Source organism: Haematobia irritans, chromosome 3 (assembly GCF_050003625.1).
Source record: "Haematobia irritans isolate KBUSLIRL chromosome 3, ASM5000362v1, whole genome shotgun sequence".
NCBI lineage: Eukaryota > Metazoa > Arthropoda > Insecta > Diptera > Muscidae > Haematobia > Haematobia irritans.
In genome coordinates, this window is record NC_134399.1 from 53,049,230 (window position 1) to 53,070,442 (window position 21,213).

At 33.5% G+C, this 21,213-nt stretch overlaps 1 long non-coding RNA gene across 1 annotated transcript; it reads right to left on the minus strand.

The window, feature by feature from the left end:
- Window positions 1-13,547: 13,547 nt before the first annotated feature.
- LOC142230243 (uncharacterized) lies at window positions 13,548-14,270 on the minus strand. The gene is made up of 3 exons (XR_012720617.1): window positions 14,159-14,270; window positions 13,988-14,093; window positions 13,548-13,922 (listed from the first exon to the last, which is right to left on the minus strand). It is a non-coding gene; the product is annotated as an uncharacterized LOC142230243 (long non-coding RNA).
- Between the last annotated feature and the right edge of the window lie 6,943 nt (window positions 14,271-21,213).

Genomic DNA, 21,213 nt, shown 5'->3' on the forward strand with positions numbered 1-21,213 from the left:
TTTTGGCTTTGACTTTCAATTTGAAGTGGGGATATCATTCATACCAATTTAGGTTGAAAAGCATTTGCAACGATGTTAATTTTGAATTTGACTCGCATCGAAAATTGTTTGACAAATTATTGAGTAGCGATGCATTTCAATTTGAGGATAACACTTGAGATATTATTGCTAATGTGTTGAATTTCACTGTTGAGGGTAATGTCTGTTTTTTGTTGAGAACGCGATTTTCTCAACAATTTCTCAACTTGAATATTACCCTAATCCTTTGAAAAAATGTTTGAAAAATTGTTGAAATTTAGCATTTTTCAAACGTTTGTGTTTATTGGGATCAATCTTTCAAATTTTGTGTAGCAGCCCGGCGGCTGCTCGAATGCTAATGCGCTTTACAGACTATCAGTTATTCCGGACGGAATGTCGGTGTTTGTAAAGAATCTTACAGTGTGTCGGATCGATACGACTTGTCGGCGATGACTACATAATCGGTAAATGTGTTATCGATCCCATAAATATGCAGCAGTATCGATTATGCCTTCGGACTTAACTTATAATGTGGCCAATATATGGGATATGTTCGACACGGCCACTGTCGTCCGGATAAACATATAGTCTGTAATGCAGAGAATGAAGCCGACCCATTTTTGTCGGCGGCGGCTGATACTAATTTTTTGGCTCCGGCGGCGGCGGCTTGACGGCTAAGCCGATATAAATTTGTCTTATCGGCGGCGGACAATTATCCATAATAAAATCAATTTGATGTTATCCGAATGGTAATGAGATTAGTTGTACAACTTATCTTACAATCACATTTACACATAATCAGAGAATGAAGCCGCCGAGTCGCGCCGCCGATTTTAGCCGTCGCCGACCCGTTTTTAGCATTCGACGCCGCCGCCGAATATGTCGACTCATCTCGACTCAAATTTAGCCGCCAATTAATCTAAAATATTGATTTATATCAGAAAAATTTAATAATATTTGTTATAGTTTTTGCCAAAATTTTGAACTTTCCACTTTCATTAAATTATTATCAAGTTGCTATAATAGTTTTACAAAAATTTAGCTCAAAAAATTTGAATGAAATGTAAATTTGATTGTAAGATTGGTTGTACAACTAATCTCATTACAATTCGGAAAACTTCAAATTGATTTTATAATAGATAATTTTGCGCCGCCGAACAGACAATTTTTTATCGGCTTAGCCGTCAAACCTCCGCCGCCGGAGGCAAAAATTTAGTGTTAGCCGCCGCCGACAAAAATGGGTCGGCTTCATTCTCTGCACATAATTCAAATGTTCTGAGCCAAATTTTTGCAAAATTATTATAGCAACTTGATACTGACGGATTTTGGGTGGAAAGTTAAACATTTTGACAATAAATGCAACCGTTATTAATAATTTTTTCTGATTCAAATCAATATTTTTGATTAATTGGCAGCTAACATGGAGTCGAGATGAGTCGACAAATTCGGCGAGGGCTTCGACTGGTAAAAACTAGTCGGCGGCGGCTAAAATCGGCGGCGCGACTCGGCGGCTTCATTCTCTGCTGTAATGTTTATGGGATCGATAAAATATTTACCGATTACTTAGTCATCACCGACAAGTCGTATCGATCCGACACAAACATTCCGTCTGGAATAACTGATAATCTGTAAAGCGCATTAGAGACTATCAGTTATTCCGGACGACAGTGCTCGTGTCGAACATATCCCATATATTGTGCACATTATAAGTTAAGTCCGAAGGCATAATCGATACTGCTGCATGTTTATGGTCTGTAATGCGCTTTATAGACTATCAGTTATTCCGGACGACAGTGCTCGTGTCGAACATATCCCATATATTGTGCACATTATAAGTTAAGTCTGAAGGCACAATCGATACTGCTGCATGTTTATGGGATCGATAACACATTTACTGATTATTTACTCATCGCCGACACACTGTAAGATTCTTAACAAACACCGACATTCCGTCCGGAATAACTGATAATCTGTAAAGCGCATTATGCGCTTTAGTGTGTAAATATAACCATAGCGATAGGCGGTAGGCGAACACTTATTTACGTGTATTTCTTATGGGAAGCCCAAAATCCGCGACGGCCCTGCCAGCATTTCAAAGTTCCATTTCATCCTCATCGCTACCACAGACTCGTAAATGTCACCACAACCATCGCGAACTGTGATGGGGGAAGCATATCAATAAGTACAAAATGTACATGAAAGTATTTTGCCATCACTACTGTTAGAAGAGCCATTTTATTTTTTGTGAAACGCCAAGCGCAACCAGCTTGTTATATTTTATTTAAATAAAAACGAAAATAAAATGCTGAAAACATAGTTATTACGCTTAAAATTGTGAAAAGTAAATTGGTGAACAATTTTTGACTTTCCAAATGGAATAAAGTGATAGTTTTTCAAATATTTTTCCAGACACGCTGCCTCCATTGGGAATAAAAGTACTGGCTGATAGACGCTACAACATTTAACTTACAACTTGTAACTCAACATCAATCTCTTATTAATGCATAAAAATGTGTTAAATGTGATGTGATAGCCGCATAAATGTTATATTTATGAGAATTTATAAATGTTTCATTAAATTAATAAACATCTAAACAATTGTGTTTATTTGACCACAATGATTCTTTTACAACTATCTTAAAATGCACTTTGTCTGATTGTTTGAAGGGGCTCTTATCGGCGTCCTTCTAAATGTATCCAGAAGGGCTCCTAATAATTGCACTCATGCGATACTTTTTTGTAGTAACTTGGCGTGGTACAACTTCTCAATAGTGACGGCGCTTTTCCGAGGAGTTTTGGATATCGTATACGACTGTTTACGACGTAGTGGGGATTCTCTGAAGCGCCCCCAAATTCAAAAAATGTTGGCAGGGTTGTATTTGCCGTTGCGGCAAAAATGTTTCGCCTACCGCCTATCGCTATGGTTATATTTACACACTTATACAACGTTCGCACTAGAAACGAAATCCTCGTAAACGAGGATTTTGGCCGAAATCATCCTAGATCTCAGTAGATTTATAATGGGCAAATATCAGATGGCTCGTAGAGGATTTCAACAAAATCTCCTTACTGCCTTGTACAACTGTGGTTTTAGTACTAAAAATGCGCTTTTTGCAACCCTGCCTCAATTTTCCTTGTAGATGAATGTGTGTGTGCGTGTGCACATACGGGTTTGTGTTGATATATTTACAAACAGCTGTTAAATCCTCAAATTAACGATATCTCGTTATTTTGCCAGTCCGAACACTTGAGCTTTGTAAAGAGATTTGAATTTTAAATAGCGAGATTTCGTGCCTAGTGCGAACGTAGTATTACAGACTATCAGTTATTCCGGACGGAATGTTGGTGTTTGTAAAGAATCTTACAGTGTGTCGGACCGATACGACTTGTCGGCGATGACTAAATAATCGGTAAATGTGTTTTCGATCCCATAAACATGCAGCAGTATCGATTATGCCTTCGGACTTAACTTAAAATGTGGTCAATATATAGGATATGTTCGACACGACCACTGTCGTCCGGATAAACATATATGGCCTTATTCATAAAAAATCGTTAACGTGCACTCTAAACCAGTGATAGCTATCACGCTCTTTTTATTCTATAAGCTTTATATAAAAATAGGTATTCATTAATCATTAATAACACTATTATAGTTATCATGCGTTTATAGTGATCAGGTGGCAACACATGTCGTTACATCTTCAGAGAGAATAAAAATACAAGAGGGCGAAACTGTGAAGCGAAACTGCGTCAGTAGGTGGCAGTCATGAGGAAAATGTCTCTACCCTGCCAACATTTTTTGAATTTGGGGGCGCTTCTGAGAATCCCCACTACGTCGAAAACAATCATATACGACATCAAAAACTCGTCGGAAAAGCGTCGTCACTATTGAGAAGTTGTACCACGTTAAGTTACTACGAAACAGTTTCTCATCAGTGCAATTATTAGGTGCCTATTTAGATCAATTTCGAAGGACGCCAATAAGAACCCCTGCAAACTATCAGAAAAAGTGCATTTTAAGGTAATTATAGAAGAATCATTGTGGTCAAGTAAAACACGATTGTGTAGATGTTTATTGATTTGATTAAACATTTATAATTTCTTATAAATATAACATTTTTCGGTTTATCTCATCACATTTAATATAATTTTTTGCATAAATAAAATAATGATGTTGAGTTTTAAGTAGCAAGTTAAATATTGCAGCGTCTATCAGCCAGTTTGTTTATTTTCGATGGAGACAGCGTGCCTGGAAAGCGTAATATCTATGTTTTCAGAACTTTTATTTTCGTTTTTATTTAAATAAAATATAACAAGCTGGTTGCGCTTGGCGTTTCACAAAAAATAAAATGGCTCTTCTAACAGTAGTGATGGCAAAATACTTTCATGTACATTTTGTACTTCCCCCATCACAGTTCGCGTTGGTTGTGGTGACATTTACGAGTCTGTGGTAGCGATGAGGATGAAATGGAACTTTGAAATGCTGGCAGCGTAATATCATGCAGTTTTTGTCGGCTTTTCTCAAATATCATACAGTTTGCGGCGGCGTCACCCAGTTCAGTTCTCTGCCGGCTTTACGAAACGTGAGCAAAATAGGATTTAGAACCTACTTTGTAATAACAAATGTTCTTTTATATAAATCTTTTCATTCTTTTAAATTTTTTGGCAGACAATTTGAAATTACAACTGCCGATGCCTTTATAAAGAATTTATCAAAACAGCTAATCTAATGGAATTCATCTATTTAATTTCTCGAGCTAATTTTCGACGCATTTTTCATTAAAGTAACAAAAGGAAGTTTAAGATGACGTTAAATTTACATAATATTGGTAGGTATGAATTTTGTACGTCTATTTCTGCAGTTCTCTTATTTGGATTAGTATTTTAATAAATGGCATCAATATAGGGGTTTTATAAGAAAAGATCGCCCATTTTATACGCATTGGCATATAATGATATACAAAATAGCATAAAACAGCGACAAATTAATACGTATTACCAAAAAAAAAGCTTTTTGCAATTTTATCAAAGAGTTAAAGAAGGGTACATCCAACAATAAATTTTTACAATTTACCAAAGACTTGTTAAAGGTTTGGTAAGCTATTAATCGTTTATGAATGCTATTTTTCACGAAATAGTCTATCAATCGTTTATAAACGCCGATTAAATTTGTATGAATACGGCTGATAGTCTGCAAGGCGCATAAGCCGATATAAATATTGTTACGAATTTGATAATTATAGATTTAAGTTTATTTAAATTAGTTTCAGTTAATTTAAAATTTCAAATTGTAACGATAAAATTTCTTGTTGGAATCATCTATTTATTTTCTGGTACTTTCCTGAATTTCTTGTATGTTCTTTTGTTTGCTTATTTTCATATCGAAATGTTATGCCCTGTTCCTGTATATCGAACGAAAACCAGTTCGAAAGAAAGGCAGTCACTCGAATTCGAATGAATTTGGGTTTTTCTAGTTTTGAAAGTTCGATTCGTTTGTATTAGTCTTGGGCAAAATCGTTCACCGTAGTGATTCGGACTCATCGTTCCTTTTGTACAAAGGAACTAGTTCCTTCAAATCGTTCCATCGTTCCTTTTCGTTCCGGATTTGTATATTTGTCATCACTGTCATCTACTAAAGACAAACATTACATTGTTTGTTTACTTTGTGTAACGAAGTTCGTGGTCAATTGAAAGACACAAAAATATGAAAAATTGAGTGAAATTACTTCAAATAGTTTATAAAGGGTGATTCTTTTGAGGTTAGGATTTTCATGCATTAGTGTTTGACAGATCACGTGGGATTTCAGACATGGTGTCAAAGAGAAAGATGCTCAGTATGCTTTGACATTTCATCATGAATAGACTTACTAACGAGCAACGCTTGCAAATCATTGAATTTTATTACCAAAATCAGTGGCAGAAAATCCGCTTTTTTATCGACAAATTTTGTTCAGCGATGAGGCTCATTTCTGGTTGAATGGCTACGTAAATAAGCAAGATTGCCGCATTTGGAGTGAAGAGCAACCAGAAGCCGTTCAAGAACTGTCCATGCATCCCGAAAAATGCACTGTTTGGTGTGGTTTGTACGCTGGTGGAATCATTGGACCGTATTTTTTCAAAGATGCTGTTGGACGCAACGTTACGGTGAATGGCGATCGCTATCGTTCGATGCTAACAAACTTTTTGTTGCCAAAAATGGAAGAACTGAACTTGGTTGACATCTGGTTTCAACAAGATGGCGCTACATGCCACACAGCTCGCGATTCTATGGCCATTTTGAGGGAAAACTTCGGAGAACAATTCATCTCAAGAAATGGACCGGTAAGTTGGCCACCAAGATCATGCGATTTGACGCCTTTAGACTATTTTTTGTGGGGCTACGTCAAGTCTAAGGTCTACAGAAATAAGCCAGCAACTATTCCAGCTTTGGAAGACAACATTTCCGAAGAAATTCGGGCTATTCCGGCCGAAATGCTCGAAAAAGTTGCCCAAAATTGGACTTTCCGAATGGACCACCTAAGACGCAGCCGCGGTCAACATTTAAATGAAATTATCTTCAAAAAGTAAATGTCATGGACCAATCTAACGTTTCAAATAAAGAACCGATGAGATTTTGCAAATTTTATGCGTTTTTTTTTAAAAAAAAGTTATCAAGCTCTTAACAAATCACCCTTTACTATACTCTGTGCAAAATTATTCATTGGAAGAAATTACGATGTTTTTTTGTCGTTTGTGAAGAGTCTGAGATGGAATTAATTAAATAGCAGCATATCAGCCAATGGTTTAAATACATACGCGCCGAAATGAATGAATTGGTAAATAGCTCTAACAGAAGTAAAGAAATCAAACTGCGATCCGAAGAACGATGGATCGTAAACGGCAAATAGAACTGAACAAAAGGAACGATGAGAACGAAAGAGATGGAACTAGTGACAGTCGTTCCTTTTAGTGAACCGTTCATTGGAACTAGTTCGTTCCGGAACGACACAAGACTAGTTTGTATGAGAATACATTGATTATTAAAAATGAGTATTTTTAAATTTTTTGCCTGAGAATTCATTCAAATGTTAACAATGCTTTTACTTTTTTCTTGACACTTATTGTATATGTTCGTTTAATACTCGACAACAAAATATGAAGTGACTTGCCTTTCGAAATAAAAGAACAAAAATCAATTTTCTTTCGTTTGGAATACGAAAGAAAGCTTTCGTTCGTTATACAGGAACAGGCCATTAGTTCTTATGGCCTGTTCCTGTATATCGAACGAAAGCTTCATTTCGTATTCCAAACCAAAGAAAATTGATTTTTGTTCTTTTATTTCGAAAGTCAAGTCACTTCATATTTTGTTGTCGAGTACCAAACGAACATATACAATAAGTGTCAAGAAAAAAGTAAAAACAATTTTGAAATTTGAATCAATTCTCAGGCCAAAAATTTGAAAATACTCATTTTTGATAATCAATGTACTCTCATACAAACGATAAGAACTTTCAAAAATAGAGAAACCCAAATTGATTCGAATTCGAGTGACTGCTTTTCAGTCGACTGGGTTTTTGTTCGACATACAGAAACAGGGCATTACTCTCTCATAGTATAACAACCCCTTTGCTTTGTTATTTTGCATTCTCAATTCATCTCATTGTCTATTGTCATTGTTGTTGTAGTAATCTATGTGAGTGTATATGTGATTGGCAGACACCAGATGAATAACTTATACCCTGTTTCTGTATGTCGAACGAAAACCCAGTCGACTGAAAAGCAGTCACTCGAATTCGAATCAATTTGGCTTTCTCTATTTTTGAAAGTTCATATCGTTTGTATGAGAGTACATTGATTATCAAAAATGAGTATTTTCAAACTTTTAGTCTGAGAATTGATTCAAATTCCAAAACTGTTTTTACTTTTTTCTTGACAGTCATTGTATATGTTCGTTTGCTACTCGACAACAAAATATGAAGTGACTTGCCTGTCGACATAGAGAAACCCAAATATTTTGTTTTTCATTTGGAACACTCTCGTTCGACATACAGAAACAGGGTATTAATGGTCGTAGATTCTTCTAGCGTTGTCAAAGAATGTTCTGGCGTTGCCAGAATATTGTAGTGCTGCCAGAATATTCTCGCATTGCCATATCGTCATATATAAAAGCGCTCGCATGCTGCTAACGAGTCAGTCTTAATTAAAGCGTCAAACGAATAACATCAGTGTGAAGAATTGTAAAGTGAATTAGTCATAGTAAATAAATTGTAGATTAACGTTATTGAAACAAACAGTATATTAATTGACGGGTAATTAAAAACGCCTAAAGGCCGGTATGCACCCCTAGCGAAATTTTCAGACAAATTGTTTATTATTTACAGACCTTTTAAAACTTTTACGCACACCATGATTGTAATAAATTAAATGTTTGCTGCCAAAATATGCTTTTGACAACCCTGTTATTTTTATTAGAGGTGCGTACCAGCTTACGAAATTGAACGCTACCGAAAATTTCGTTAGCATAAATAGCAATGCATTTCTTATGGGAATGAAATTTTTCACTAGGGGTGCATACCGGTCTTAAATATAAAAACGTAACAATATGTCTTTTCGGCGGCGGAATCATCCATTATAAAATAAATTTGAAGTTATCGGAATGGTAGTGAGATTAGTTGTACAACTAATCTTACAATCAAATTTACATTTGATTCACATTTTCAGAGTTAAATTTTTGCAAAATTATTATAGCAGCTTGAAATTGATTGATTGTGCGTGAATGAAGCCGAACCTTTTTTTCGGCGGCGGCTGACACTAAATTTTTGCCTCCGACGGCTAAGCCGATATAAATTTGTGTATTCGGCGGCCTGCATTTGTCTATTACCATGCTAGCATTTCAAACTTTCATTTCATCCTCTCGCTACCACAGACTCGTAACCCTGCCAACATTTTTTGAATTTGACGGCGCTTCTGAGAATCCCCACCACGTCGAAAACCATCGTATACGACATCCAAAACTCGTCGGAAAAGCGCCGTCACTATTGAGAAGTTGTACCACGCCAAGTTACTACAAAAAAGTATCACATGAGTGCAATTATTAGGTGCCTCTTTTAATAAATTTAGAACGACGCCAAAAATGCGCTTTATGCCTTTTACAGACTATCAGTTATTCCGGACGACAGTGCTCGTGTCAAACATATCTCATATATTGTGCACATTATAAGTTAAGTCCGAAGGCATAATCGATACTGCTGCATGTTTATGGGATCGATAACACATTTAACGATTATTTAGTAATCGCCGACAAGTCGTATCGATCCGACACACTGTATGATTCTTTACAAACACCGACATTCCGTCCGGAATAACTGATAGTCTGTAAAGCGCATTACATACTATCAGTTATTCCGGACGACAGTGCTCGTGTCGAACATATCCTTTATATTGTGCACATTATCAGTTAATTTCGAAGGCATAATCGATACTGCTGAATGTTTATGGGATCGATAACACATTTACCGATTATTTAGTCATCGCCGACAAGTCGTATCGACGCGACACACAGCGCATGACGCTGTGTACTTGCTAATAATTCTGCATATAAAATTCAATTACTTGTATTTTTGGCTTTTTATGTAGAATACATGAAATAAATATATATTTTTTGAGCTTTTTGGTGTTTTGCAATAGAATTCGATTATCTTTGCATATTTGTGCCCTAGGTTACAATCATGTGAAAAGTGTTGCCAACTTAAAGAGACAAAATTTTGGACAATCAAATATGTACTATGTGCCGTTCAGACGCCACAGATTTGTCGAATGTCGTGCGAAATTACCATTGCCCATAAAAAATGCATACCTTATTTTGCTAATGAAATTTTGTTGAATAATAATAGAAGTCCTATACAAAAAAACTACATAAACAATAATATTACAATATTAGTTTCATTAGCAAAGATAAAGTATATTTATTCTACTGGGTTGGCATTCGCATTAAAATGTAGGGTTGGTAAAGGGCGGCAAAATGCTATAATTATACCTCCGTCCTTGTTTTGCACATTGGATATATTGAAATGTTACAAAACACAAAAGGGCGGCATGGTGCTCTATATTGCCATCATTGTCTTTTACGCTTAAAATTATATTAAACATCACGCAGTATCAAAAGCGCGCAATTTTAATAATCTTCTTCTTACTTGGCATCTACACCGTGTATGAACTCTAGTGACAATAGTTCTGTTCGCGAACATTGTTAGCAAAAATGATCGAGTAGAAATATGAAGCTTTCAACAATATATATATATATATATATATATATATATATATATATATATATATATATATATATATATATATATATATATATATATATATATATATATATATATATATATATATATATATATATATATATATATATATATATATATATATATATATATATATATATATATATATATATATATATATATATATATATATATATATATATATATATATATATATATATATATATATATATATAAAATTTTTTAAATAAATGATTCAAGGATAATAATATATAGATTCGATAAAATCACGACTAAGCGAACACGAATATTATTGGTACACATATGAAACCTTTGTTAAAAAAAATTGCCGCTATAGATTACTGAAAAAATATTTTAGCGCTCATTGACTTTTCTCTTCTCACAGATGAGATACGCCCATGGGGCTTTCACTGGGGGATGCTCCAAGGGTGCAGCTACCTACGTATACCCACTTTAGTTCGTTATTGTGGAGTCTAAATAGGCGAAAATCGGTGTTGAAAATAGTTGATGTTCTAACAAAAAGTACTTTTACCCCCATTAACTTTTCTCCGTTCACAGATGAGGTACGCTCATGGGGAGTTCACTGCGGGATGCTCCACGAGTGCAGCTACCTACGTATACCCACTTTAGTTCGTTGTCGTGGGGTGTAAATAGGTGAAAATCTGTGTTGAAAATAGTTGAAATAGTAACAGAAAGTACTTTTACCCCCTTGACTTTTCTCTTCTCACAGATGAGATACGCCCATGGGGCTTTCACTGGGGGATGCTCCAAGGGTGCAGCTACCTACGTATACCCACTTTAGTTCGTTGTTGTGGGTTGTAAATAGGTGAAAATCCATATCGAAATTTTTGATAAAATTACTTAGCCCCCTTTTAAAATTTAAATAAGCTACGTTTATGGAAATATAACGGTAGCTTTCTTCTCAATCTGGGCTTTCTATTTATTTCAAAATTTAAAAGAAATTGTATCCATAATGCGTTCAAAAACGGACGTAAAAGTTGATTTGAACCCCCCTGATTTCTTCTCACACAGATGACCTACGCCCATGGGATTTTCAGTGGGGTACGCTCCACAGTTGGGGTTACAAACGTGTACCCCCTTTGGTTCGTTCTCGTCTATCAGAAATAGCCAAAAAGAGGCTTGAACAGTTTAGGCATATAATTGGGTTTTAACTCACTCTATTTTAAAGTCGTAAATATAAAATAATTAACAAAATTTGTTCATATTTGATTGCATTTAGTCTATCAGCAACAAATCACGACGAAATTTGGTTGATTTTTTGTGAATTTTCGTTGAAAAGTTAAAATTTTAAAATTGACCCCCCCTCAGACTTAAAGCCCAGCTACGCTCATGGAATCTACAGAATAGTCTTCTACGCCCTTAAAGCTAATAGACTCAATTGATTTTTTTTTTTAAAACTGCGACCCATCAATGTTTTTAGCTCTTAGAAAATATATTAATGTCCCCCCTTTTATCTCGTTAACTAGATGACCTACGCCTCTGACGTTTGGGGGAGAGGATTCTCCTAGCTCGGGGCTAATATGCTATACCCACTTTTGACTTTTAACTCTTCCTAGAAATGCCCGAAAATCGACCCACAAAATTGGCCTAAATATAATTGACCCCCCTCAGCCTTAAAGCCGAGCTACGCTCATGGAATCTCCAGAATAGTCTTCTACGCCCTTAAAGCTAATAGATTCAATTGAATTTTTTTTTAAAAACTGCGACCCATCAATGTTTTTAGCTCTTAGAAAATACATTAATGTCCCCCCTTTTTATGTCGTTAACTAGATGACCTCTGGCGTTTAGGGGAGAGGTTTCTCCTAGCTTGGGGCTAATATGCTATACCCACTTTTGCCTTTTAACTCTTCCTAGAAATGCCCGAAAATCGACCTACAAAATTGGCCTAAATATAATTGACCCCCCTCTGACTTAAAGCCCAGCTACGCACATGGAATCTCCAGAATAGTCTTCTACGCCCTTAAAGCTAATAGAATCAGTTAAATTTGTTTAAAGACTATGTCCCAGAAAGGTTTTATAGTTATTAGAACTTACATGAATTTGCCCCCCTTTATCTCATTAACTAGATGACCTACGCCTCTGCCCTCTTTGCGGGGGAGTTCTCCTATCTTCGAGCTAATGCCCTATACCCTTTTTTGCTTTTTAACTCTTCCTAGAAATGCCCGAAAAAGTCCAATGAATGTAAAATACATCTTTCCATATTTTTTTGAATTGCATTTACATTACTCTAAATAACATTTTGCTCAAAATAATGTTAAGTATACACGCGTTTTCGTTCAGAAAATGTGTCATGAAGCAAAATATATTTAATTTGTTGCAAACAAGTCTTAAATTCGCAACAAAAAAGAAAATTAAAAAAAATTAAAGTGGTTTGTGTCTTCGCTAAAACAACTTTAGAAAACAACTTCACACCCTTGAATTAAACTGACGATGTGATGCACATTTTCATCCAGAAGTTGTTGATTTCAATAATTTCTTGTTTTTAACAATTTTAATTGGTTGCACTTGTATGTTTCTGGAAACTTTTTCTTGTCGATAAGCCACTCATTTTTCCAGTTCCAGTTAATTGTCCACAATTTTTTCATTGGTCAGCTTTTTAATGTTTTCAAGAACGTAGAATCCATAATTTTAGTTTTCTGCAAAGAGATATACATTTAGTGACTTCCTTAAAGTTTTATTTCATTTTTTATTTTCACTTACCTATTTTTATAAACTATTCCCAATAAACACAAACGTTTGAAAAATGCTAAATTTCAACAATTTTTCAAACATTTTTTCAAAGGATTAGGGTAATATTCAAGTTGAGAAATTGTTGAGAAAATCGCGTTCTCAACAAAAAACAGACATTACCCTCAACAGTGAAATTCAACACATTAGCAATAATATCTCAAGTGTTCTCCTCAAATTGAAATACATCGCTACTCAATACTTTGTCAAACAATTTTCGATGCTAGTCAAATTCAAAATTAACATCGTTGCAAATACTTTTCAACCTAAATTTGTATGAATGATATCCCCACTTCAAATTGAAAGTCAAAACCAAAATTCTATGAATTTTGTATAATTTATTCATTTTCATCAAAATAAAATATATAATAATACACTACACTGCATAATACACTACAATACCAATTGATAAATAATAATCTTATTAAACATATCAACAAATAAGAACAAAAAAAAAAACAAAACATACAACAAAACTTTAAGTATCTTCAACATTATTAGTAAACACTTTTGCATTGATAATTCGATTTCCTTCCTTTTGGTGTCATAAAACAGCATTAAAATTTATTAACATGCGGGCAATTTGAAATTAGGAACGTACTGGACCGCGTGTTAGAATTGATTTCCAGCAGAAGGAATTCACAAAATATCCATTTTAAACTGATAATAGCATATGAATTAAACTGACGAAGTGATGCACATTTTCATCCAGAAGTTGTTGATTTCAACAATTTGTTGTTTTTAACAATTTTAATTGGTTGCACTTGTAACGTTTCTGGAAACTTTTTCTTGTCGATAAGCCACTCATTTTTCATTGGTCAGCTTCTTATTGTTTGCAAGGATGTAGCATCCAAAGATTTTAGTTTTCTGGAAAGAGATTTAAATTTAGTGACTTCTCTAAAGTGTTGATTTAATTTTTCATATTGACGTACCAATTATTATAAACTATTTGAAGCAGTTCCAGTTAATTGTCCACCATTTTTTCATTGGTCAGCTTTTTAATGTTTTCAAGAACGTACAATCCATAATTTTAGTTTTCTGCAAAGAGATATACATTTAGTGACTTCCTTAAAGTTTTATTTCATTTTTTTATTTTCACTTACCTATTTTTATAAACTATTTGGTTATTTGCTTAAATTTTCCATTTTTTTATTTCTTGCAATTGACCACGAACTTCGTTGCACAAATAAGTATTGAAAACCACATGGTTTTTTCGTTGCATTTTAAGATAGTGTTTTGTCAAAGTTTTCTCATATTATCTTCAACACCTTTTCAAAGATTTCGTCAACAGTTTGGCAAATTGGAAGTAATTCGCAAACAATTTGAAGATGTATTGAAGATGAGCTATTTCAAGTCAAGTTGAATTTATGTTGAAAATTATATTTACACTCAAACTGAAAAGTTGTTGCATTTGAAAAACGCCCATCCTGTGTTTATTGGGTTTGGTTATTTGTCTAAAATTTACCATTTTTTTATTTCTTGCAATTGACCACGAACTTCGTTGCACAAATAAGTATTGAAAACCACATGGTTTTTTCGTTGCATTTTAGGGTAGTGTTTTGTCAAAGTTTTCTCATATTATCTTCAACACCTTTTCAAAGATTTCGTCAACATTTTGGCAAATTGGAAGTAATTCGCAAACAATTTGAATATGTATTGAAGATGAGCTATTTCAAGTCAAGTTGAATTTATGTTGAAAATTATATTTACTCTCAAACTGTAAAGTTGTTGCATTTGAAAAACGCTCATCCTGTGTTTATTGGGATTGTATCAGTTTGAAATTCGTTTTTGTCGATAAATTAGTCACAACAAATTGCTACTGTGAATCGAAGAAGCGTCACTTTATCAAAATACAATCTGGCAACATCGGTGCGACTTGCACTGATGAGATGTTCTGGATAGAACACCAGTGCAACGATGTTCTGGTTAGCCCTAAAAGAAAACAGTCCTGATATAGAAAAAGCTTTTGATTCGATTTTGCACATGGGGCTTATATTCAAACTAAACAACTTCGGTTTCCCAATTTATTTACAAAGAATCATTAAGAGTTTTCTAACAGAAAGAAGTTCTCTGATGTTTGTGGATGGTGAACATTCGCTCCCAAAAACTGTTCCAGCAGGTGTTCCACAAGGATCTATATTGTCTCCAACTTTGTATTCTTTGTACACATCGGACTTCAAATTGCTACAAAATCAAAACATATGCCGATGATACGGCGCTAATCACGCATGGTAAAGTCTCAAACGCAATTATCAAGAGAATGGAAAGTTCGTTATCACATATTCAAAAATATTTTAATAATTGGAAAATCAAAATAAACGCTGACAAAACGCAAGCAATAATTTTCCCCTTTAAAGGCCGGTACTCTGTTCGGTTTTCGCGTTGAAACTCCATACAAAACCAAAACATGCGAAAAACTAGCGAAATTTTTTCCATTTGTGGTACTTTGTTTTTTTTCGAGTTGAAAAACTGACGTAACTCGCGTAGTCAGTATTTTCATAACATGGCGCCATTTGCAATGTGAATTAAGAAATAATTTATTTATTAAACTGATTTTTGTGAATTTATAACACAAAAGTGGATCTGATTATTATTTAAAAATGTAATCTGATGATTGATAAAACAAAGTATAACATGGAGTTGTATTTCCATAATAAACTAGCAACCAACATCTAGCCGCTCCCTACTATATGGAATATAAATAATGTACATATATAACATGAAATTTAAACACAAATGTTAACAAAATAAAAGCTTTATTTGGTGAATTATATTTTACAATCGTTTCATTTGTACTGGGCATCGGGATAATAAACACAAAACATAATTTAAACAAAAGGAGGCACAGCAATTGATGTTCCAAAACAAGCATTAGCACTTCATCCAACATGTATAGTACCGAGGTAACAATGAATGGAATTACAAGAATTAATTGCTATGTTCCAAAAAATAAAATGCAGCACTGTAAAATTAGTTTTTTAATTCCAAAGACATTTGTAAAATAACTTCGCCTGCTTCTTCTTTTTCAAATTATTTATTTTGTATGCGTGTGTGTGTAAATCGAGCCACTAGTTGCGTATGTATATGTAATCATTTCGTGACAGTCTGCGATGTTGTCAATACATTTCGACGAAATAAACGCAAAAAAGTCCCAAAATGGCTGTTTTTTTTCCCTTAAAATATATTGTCAACACTATCATTTTTCAACGCGAAACAATGATTTAGTGGAACCTTTTTCGCACCAACAAACAGAGTACCGGCCTTAATAAATCACTAATTAAATTTTGTGGTGCAACTATCCCTTTACAAAAATCAATAAAATACTTGGGAATAACTTTAGATAAAAATCTAAAATTCAAGGAACATGTAGATGAATCATCCGAAAAAGCATTGAAATGTGGTCGTGCGCTGTTTCCGTTGCTAAACAAGAGATCACTGCTAAACACGAAAAATAAAATACTACTGTAAAGGTACTCTGTTTGTTGGTGCGAAAAAAGTTCCACTCAATCATTGTTTCGCGTTGAAAAATGATAGTGTTGACAATATATTTTGAAGGAAAAAACAGCCATTTTGGAATTTTTTCGCGTTTATTTCATCGAAATGTATTGACAACATCGCAAAATGTCACGAAATGATTACATATACATAGGCAACTACACGCACGGTTGAAAAAGACTGTTTTTCATATGTTTGGCTATAAACATTATATGTTTGGAACACAAATTTTTAAACACAATATTTTTGAGTGCAAACATATAATGTTCATAAACTAGCATAACATGTTTGGGACATATATGTTAATATGTTAGAACATATTATGTTTGGGACATAAAATGTTTGTAAATATAATATGCTTGAATGCAAACATATATTAATTTAGAAATAGCCTATAAACATATATGTGTTTAGTAGTTTGGAGCGCTATTTAACAGGGAGCGATATTGAATTAAGTTGGTGGTTGTTGCTTGTTATTACAAAATTAACATTTTATTTTTCCTTGGGCAATTGATCAGCTACTTCTTTGATCCTTACAAACTGTGTGGTCCGAATCCCCGTCCGGCAAAAGGTAAAATTAAAATAAAAAAAAATCATAAAATTGAATAATTTCTTCTGCAATGTTTGTATTACAGAAAAAGTTGCTAAGAACTAAAAAATCTCGTGGAAGTGAGAAAGATGTGGGGGAATATACAATTGGGCAGAAACATAAGTTTGAGCATTCAGGTCGAAAACCTATGTTGTTAGCACCTATATTACCTGTTTATTTTCATAATTCATTATGATTGTAAATATATAAATAAATAAATAAAATTTTGAGCACAATATTGTTTGGGAGAATTTTTTTAAGCATATAATATTTTTGAGTGCAAAATGCTTCCAAACATATTATATGGTCACATAATAACATATTGTTTTTTGGAAGACAACATTATTGAATTTGGATGCAAAAATACAAAATGTTTGGAACTTAGACTACCCAAACATATATTGTTTAGACCAATATGCTTTCAAACATATTATATATTGGTAGAGATCAAACATATAAATGTTTGGGCAATACCCAAAAATGTATATGCTTGAAGCAAAATATGTTTGGGAGTATATGTTACAGAAGCGATTTTTTGTGAGGGTGCGGATGAAAAAGACTGTTTTTCATATGTTTGGCTATAAACATTATATGTTTGGAACACAAATTTTTAAACACAATATTTTTGAGTGCAAGCATATAATGTTCATAAACTAGCATAACATGTTTGGGACATATATGTTAATATGTTAGAACATATTATGTTTGGGACATAAAATGTTTGTAAATATAATATGCTTGGATGCAAACATATATTAATTTAGAAATAGCCTATAAACATATATGTGTTCAGTAGCTTGGAGCGCTATTTAACAGGGAGCGATATTGAATTAAGTTGGTGGTTGTTGCTTGTTATTACAAAATTAACATTTTATTTTCCCTTGGGAAATTGATCAGCTACTTCTTTGATCCTTACAAACTGTGTGGTCCGCTGTTCGAATCACCGTCCGGCAAAAGGTAAAATTAAAATAAAAAAATCATAAAATTGAATAATTTCTTCTACAATGTTTGTATTACAGAAAAAGGTGCTAAGAACTAAAAAATCTCGTGGAAGTGAGAAAGATGTCGGGGAATATACAATTGGGCAGAAACAAAAATTTTGAGGATTCAGGTCGAAAACCTATGTTGTTAGCACCTATATTACCTATTTATTTTCATAATTCATTATGATTGTAAATATATAAATAAATAAATAAAATTTTGAGCACAATATTGTTTGGGAGAATTTTTTTAAGCATATAATATTTTTGGGTGCAAAATGCTTCCAAACATATTATATGGTCACATAATAACATATTGTTTTTTGGAAGACAACATTATTGAATTTGGATGCAAAAATACAAAATGTTTGGAACTTAGACTACCCAAACATATATTGTTTAGACCAATATGCTTTCAAACATATTATATATTGGTAGAGATCAAACATATAAATGTTTGGGCAATACCCAAAAATGTATATGCTTGAAGCAAAATATGTTTGGGAGTATATGTTACAGATGCGATTTTTTGTGAGGGTGTAGTGATGCAAAATACTTTCATACTTTTTCATACGCTTCCCCCATCACAGTTGGCGATTGTTGAAGTGTCACTTACGAGTCTGTGGTAGCGATGAGGGTGAAATGCATCTTTGGACTGGCAAAATAACGAGATTTCGTAGATTTGAGGATTTAACAGCTGTTTGTAAATATATCAATACAAACACAAACCTGTATGTGTACACGCACACATACATTCATCTACAAGGAAAATTGGGGCAGGGTTGCAAAAAGCTCATTTTTAGTACTAAAACCACAGTTGTACAAGGCAGTATAGGGGATTTTGAAAGTGATTTTGTTGAAATACTCTACGAGCCAGCTGATATTTGCCTATTGCAAATCTACTGCGATCTAGGAGGATTTCGTCTAGTGCGAACGTAGTATAAAGTAATAAAATTTGGAAGAAAAACCAGCCTTGCATTCATACCAGGCTAAAATAAATATAATTTAACATATATTCCAAAAATGCTCCTAAGTTTTACTACACGCTCACAAAAAATCGCTTCTGTAACATATACTCCCAAACATATTTTGCTTCAAGCATATACATTTTTGGGTATTGCCCAAACATTTATATGTTTGATCTCTTCCAATATATAATATGTTTGAAAGCATATTGGTCTAAACAATATATGTTTGGGTAGTCTAAGTTCCAAACATTTTGTATTTTTGCATTCAAATTCAATAATGTTGTCTTCCAAAAAACAATATGTTATTATGTGGACATATAATATGTTTGGAAGCATTTTGCACCCAAAAATATTATATGCTTAAAAAAATTCTCCCAAACAATATTGTGCTCAAAATTTTATTTATTTATTTATATATTTACAATCATAATGAATTATGAAAATAAACAGGTAATATAGGTGCTAACAACATAGGTTTTCGACCTGAATGCTCAAAATTTTGTTTCTGCCTAATTGTATATTCTCCCACATCTTTCTCACTTCCACGAGATTTTTTAGTTCTTAGCAACTTTTTCTGTAATACAAACATTGTAGAAGAAATTATTCAATTTTATGATTTTTTTATTTTAATTTTACCTTTTGCCGGCCGGGGATTCGAACAGCGGACCACACAGTTTGTAAGGATCAAAGAAGTAGCTGATCAATTGCCCAAGGAAAAATAAAATGTTAATTTAGTAATAACAAGCAACAACCACCAACTTAATTCAATATCGCTCCCTGTTAAATAGCGCTCCAAGCTACTAAACACATATATGTTTATAGGCTATTTCTAAATTAATATATGTTTGCATCCAATCATATTATATTTACAAACATTTTATGTCCCAAACATAATATGTTCTAACATATTAACATATATGTCCCAAACATGTTATGCTAGTTTATGAAAATTATATGCTTGCACTCAAAAATATTGTGTTTAAAAATTTGTGTTCCAAACATATAATGTTTATAGCCAAACATATGAAAAACAGTCTTTTTCAACCGTGTACAAAGCTCAAAATGTGTCTCAGAGAGAATAAAAACACAAGAGAACGAAATTGTGAAGCGAAACTGCGTCAGTAGGTGGCAGCCATGAGGAAAATTTCTCTAATATCATGCAGTTTTTGTCGGCGCTTCTCTCAAGTATCATACAGTTTGCGGCGGCGTCACCCAATTTAGTTCTCTGCTGACTTTACGAAAAGTAAAGAAAATAGGATTTAAAACCTTCTTTGTAGTAACAAATGTTCTTGTTTATAAATGTTTTCATTCCATTAAATTTTTTGGCTGACAAGTAGGGAAGTATGTTTATTTGAGACTTATTAATTTCGATTACATTGATGTTATGAACTTATCGATAAGTTAGTGGTAAACTTAAAACTATATCTGTCTTGTTCTAATACACAGTGTTAAATAATGAAAAATAGCACTTGCTTTATAGTAAAAAATATCGATTGTGCGTACAATGCCTTTATAAACAATTTATCAAAACAGCGCTACGTCGGGAATACCAAAGCTGCAGCCATTGTGCGACATCTATATGCGACATCTATACATTTGTGGTTTTTGTAGAAGAGAAATGTTCGTTCTCTTGTGTTTTTATTCTCTCTGTGTGTCTTATTTCAAGTGTTGTCAGGTTGGGGCTTTCCTCCCCCAAATGTAGGGGGTTTTTTCACGTTTAGGGGGATTTTTATGGGTAACATTTATTTGGGGGGATTTTTGGGGGTAAAAATATCTTAGAACTTATAAGTGGAGCAATTCCCAACTAAATTCGAAACAATTCTGACATGAATTTTGAGAAAAAAAAGAACAAATTAAGAAATCATATTTTAACTTAGCAGCTGAAAGAGTTAAATATTCATTAAATTATTGTCTCATAATTCCACGCCAACAATTTCGGCGAATAATGTATATATTTACCGAACTTTAATTTTTGTTTCCTTTTTTATTTCTATTGTTGATACTTTATAAACCGTTTTTTTTAAATTAATTTAATTTAAAAGATTTACACATTGAATTATTTTGTTTTCCCTGGTTTCTAAATTGATATACATATTGTATTTTTACACCTTAAGAAAAAATACTTT